Source organism: Rhinolophus ferrumequinum, chromosome 14 (assembly GCF_004115265.2).
Source record: "Rhinolophus ferrumequinum isolate MPI-CBG mRhiFer1 chromosome 14, mRhiFer1_v1.p, whole genome shotgun sequence".
NCBI classification, from domain to species: domain Eukaryota; kingdom Metazoa; phylum Chordata; class Mammalia; order Chiroptera; family Rhinolophidae; genus Rhinolophus; species Rhinolophus ferrumequinum.
In genome coordinates, this window is record NC_046297.1 from 14,045,468 (window position 1) to 14,050,259 (window position 4,792).

The 4,792-nt window shown below is 37.8% G+C and overlaps 1 pseudogene; it reads left to right on the forward strand.

Annotated features, from left to right (window-relative positions):
* Nucleotides 1-444: 444 nt before the first annotated feature.
* On the forward strand, nucleotides 445-1,681 carry LOC117033638 (60S ribosomal protein L4-like; annotated as a pseudogene).
* The last annotated feature ends 3,111 nt before the right edge of the window (nucleotides 1,682-4,792 follow it).

Genomic DNA, 4,792 nt, shown 5'->3' on the forward strand with positions numbered 1-4,792 from the left:
TCAGACATTTTGATCAGGAGCAGGATATTTGCATGGTCTGAAAATATCTCCTCACAGACCACTTACTAGTTGCAAGGGAACAGTAGTGCAGAAATGAGACAACATCTTGACCAGGTGATCAGAACTATCATCTCTAATAAAGGGCATGTGGACATCGTGTGTCTCTGATTGTTGACACTGAGAAGGACGCATCCCATCTAAGTATTTCTCCTGGGAATGCGTAACCTGACTTTAATCATGGAGAAACATCAGGCAAACCTTAAAGGAAGACTATTCTATGAAAAAAGGTGGAGGGTGGTGGTGGGTGGGCTGTATTAAAAAATAACAATGTCATAAAAAATAAAAGAAGGTTGTGGAAATGTTCCAAATGAAAGAAGGCTAAAGAACCTTTTCCTGTGGGAGCCCACAAGATTGAGAGGAGCATGGCCGTCTCCTGTCCCCACCATGGCGTGTATTCGTTCACTGACATCAGTATACTCCAAAAAAGGGGAATCATCTGGCAAAAATGTCGCTTTGCCTGCTGTGTTCAAGGCTCCCATTCGACAGATACTGTGAACTCTGTTCACACCAACTTGCACGAGAACAATAGACAGCCCTGTGCTGTCAGTGGATTAGCAAGTCATCAAGCCAGTGCTGAGCCGTGGGTCCTGGCAGAGCTGTGGCTCGAATTCCCAGAGTTCAGGCCAGGGTGCTTTTGGCAACGTGTGTCGTGGGGGCCTCATGTTTGCACCAACCCAAACCTGGCGCCGTCTCCACCTCAGAATGAACACAACACAGAAGCGATATGCCATCTGCTCTGCCCTGGCGGCCTCGGCCTTACCAGCGCTAGTCATGTCTAAATCTATCATGTTGAGCAAGTTCCTGAACTTCTTTGGTGGTTGAAGATACAGTAGAAGGCTGAAGAAGACCAAGGAGGCTGATTTGCTTCTTAAGAAGGTTAAGGCCTGGAATGATATCAAAAAGGTCTGTGCCTCTCAGCGAATGAGAGCTGGCAAGGGCAGAATGAGAAACTGTCATGATATCCAGTGCAGGGGACCTTGTGTCATCTATAACGAGGACAACGGCATCATCAAAGCCTTTGGAAACAACCGTGGAACTACTCTGCTTAATCTAAGCAAACTGAGCATTTTGAAACTTATCCTGGTGGGCACGTGGGCCGTGTCTGCCTTCAGACCAAAAGTGCTTTCTGGAAGTTAGAAAGTCTGTATGGCACTCGGTGTAAAGCTGCCTCCCTCAAGAGTAGATACAACCTTCCCACACACAACATGCTCAATACAGACCTGAGCAGAATCTTGAAAAGCCCGGAGGTCCAAAGAGTCCCCCGAGCACCACGCGAGAAGATTCGTTGCAGAGTCCTGAAGAAGAATCCACTGAAAAACCTGAGAATCACGTTGAATCTAAACCCACATGGAAAGACCATGTGCCGGAACGCCAGTCTTCACCAGGCAGCTCTGGGTGGATAAAGCAGCAGCAGCAGCAGCAGCGCAAGAAGCCAAAGCTAATGAGAAGAGGGTTCCAGGCAAGAGGCCAGCAGCCGGGAAGAAAGGAAAGAAGGCTGGTGATGTTACGAAGCAGAATAAGCTTTTGGTGGGGGGAAAAAAACGCTACAGCTCCCAAGAAACCAGCAGCTGAGAAGCCTGCAGAAAAGAAACCCACCACAGAAGAAAAGCCTGAGGCATAAACTTAAATTTGTTTTTCTGTAAAAGTCCAGTCACTTTGCGCAGCTAATTTTGAATAAAAACCCGGTCAAAGAGGAACAACAAACAAACCAGTTCAGACTTGAGTTCTTCAGATCTTCATTTCCTGATAAAGACTCCTGTGTCATGTAAAAATTACATTAACTACATTTGTATGCTTTTCTCTTGTTAATCTTTTTGTCAGTCCACTTTACAGTGGCCCCAGGCAGAGAACCTAAGATGGGTAGAAGAAAAGATGTTTTCCTCCCCTACACCTCAAATGGATAGCCAATAACCCCAAAACTATTGATTGAATATTCTATTTCACTCCCCTGTCTCTGATATGAAGTGTCACATCTAATATTAACCAAATTCCAGAGTGGGCTCATGCATGAATGTGTGTGTGGGATGGGGGGAAAGGGGCGTGAGAGAGAGAGAGAGAGAGAGAGAGAGAGAGAGAGAGAGAGAGAGAGAGAGAGAGAGAGAGAGAGAAATGGTCTTTCATTTTTCTTCATAGTTACTTAGCTATAAGGGTTTCTTCTTCTTGAGTCAATTTGGATAATTTTCTTTTTCTTAAAAAGTATCCATTTTATTTAGGTTTTCAAATTTATTTTTACAAAATTTCACATAGTATTTTCTTACAGTTCTAACATCGTCCTGTGTATCTATAAATATTTTCTCTTTCTAATTTTTAATATTTTTATTTATGTCCTATCCTTTTAGTCATCACAGTGCCAAAGATTTATTTATTTTATTTGTTTTTTTAAAAAGAACCAGCACTTGATTTTCTTAATCATGTCTCCTTTCTATGTTTACCATTTCATCAATTTTTTCTACATTAAACTTCTTTATTCCTTCTTTTTACTTCTATTGATAATTATTATGTTGTTCTGTTTATAATTTGTGAATTTGATAATTAGCTGATTTATTTTCTAATATATAGGAGTTTTAAAATGATATATGTTCTCTTTTGTGATGTATAAAGTAATATTCTATCTATTAGATTTAGCTTGTTAATTGTACAGAGGGTGCCAAAAAATGTATACACATTTTAAGGAAGGAAGAAACTATACTAAGATTATAATAATATATACCTATAACAAAAGATGAATACAAGTCATGTTTATACATTTTTTTGGCACCTCCGATGTTATTTAAATGCTTTCCAGTCTTATTTTTGTTTGCATGACTTGATCTCTGAAAGACAGATTAATTATAATTTTGCTATATATTTTTTTGTTTTCTCAAGCATATACAGAGATATTTTAGAGAAAAGTTGGCAGAAGTTGTGATAGGAACTATTAGTCAGGTGCTACTATTAAAAACTTGGCGAGGTATTTCTTAATAACTGCACAATAATTGCTATTTTGCCTAGAGGTGGTTTCTATGAAATCATGCTAATTCTTGAGATTTAAATAGCTCACAATAGTGTCATACTGCTTAATAATCCTATTGCTTTGACATTCCACCTATCATTCTGAATAACTTGTGATTTTCGCTTTTTACCTCTACCTAGATTATAGATTCTCTGAAAGAGTAGCTTTTAAATTATTTTAAAAATTAGTGAGATCTAAAGACCAAGAGCATTGTACTAAAAAAAGTCTTTTTATTTTTCTCTTTACTTTCTCTTATAACCAGTCTTTAAAGAGCTAATGAAAGGTGATTTTTTTTCCCTTCCTTTCTCCTCTCTCCTTTCCTTCCTCCCTTCCTTCCTTCCTTTGTTCTTTTTTCTTTTTTTTTATTATTGTGGTTGTGTTGGAAAAAACCCGGTTACTAAAGGCTATGATAAAGGGCACAGGTGAACAACCAGATGAAGAGACACGTAACGTGAGTTCTGGGAGGGTCTGGAGCACAGGAGCTTCTGTCCCTGAGAAATTGGGCTGCGTCACCCTCCTGGTACATAGATGTGTTCATCAACCTGTAACCTCTCTGCACCAGATTTGGGGATTTTTAGGGAGGCTTCCTCACATAAGAATAATCAATTATTAACTTCATTTCCAGTTCCTCTCCCGTCTCTGAAAAATAGGGTGTGGGGCTGAAAATGTCAAGCTTCTAATCATGGCTTCGTCTTTCTGGTGACCAGCCCCCATCCAGGAACCGTCCAGGAGCTACCCAAAGTCGCCTCATTAGAACGGAAGATGATCCTAGTTCTCTTACCGCTTAGGAAATTATAAGGGTTTTGGGAGACCTGTGTCAGGCACGGGTCAAAGACCAAATATATTACATACGTACATATTTCTTATTATAAATCGCAATAGCACAGGTGTATAATTAATATCATGATAGTTTTATTTAGTTCAACATATCTTGTTAACTATCATTGACTTGGGTGCTACATTTTTAGGCTTTTAGTTTTAATTTTTCTAATTTTTATATTCTATTATTTCTGCTTAATAATTCATAATGAAAGTATATTAGCTCAAATAAAATATGTATTCTCATTATTACTTATAGAAAATGAGGAGCTAGAATGTACCATAGTATTTATTATAAGCATTTCCCCAAATGATATTTATTAACTATTTTATTGAAATTATTGTATGACAGACACTCCCATTTTATGGTAGTTCTTGCAAAAAAATTACCTTCTGTTTTTCAAATTAAGGTAAACTTATTATGGGAATAAAAGGAATGATCATTATGAAATAGGAACTTAGATAGGATTTAAACCTGAATTCCTTGTTTGCCTCCCCAAATCACTACTTTCATCACATTTTCTCTTACTTGAGAATCTATAAGCAGGGTAGAGTTCAAATTGTAAAGGGCTGAAAGGTTATGTAATTTTGATATTTCTCATTAAGAAAAAGAATATAAAATAAAAAATTAGATGTAGAATTTATGCCAAGAAATCACAACAAAGTGCACATTTTAAAAGAGCTGATAAAAATAAGTATCACAAAATTAAATGCCTGACACACATTGCTATGGATTTTCTACCCTACATTTCACTGTGAATTCTTTACCATCTGTTCCTATGACAACGATTTTGTAATATTTTCTATAGCATGAATGGAAAGACAATTCAGACTCTTCTTTGTCATGGTTGATTATAACGTGTTGTTATTACTGATAGTTCAGAAAAGTTTCTTTCAGCTTCACAACTTGTTATTGTCATA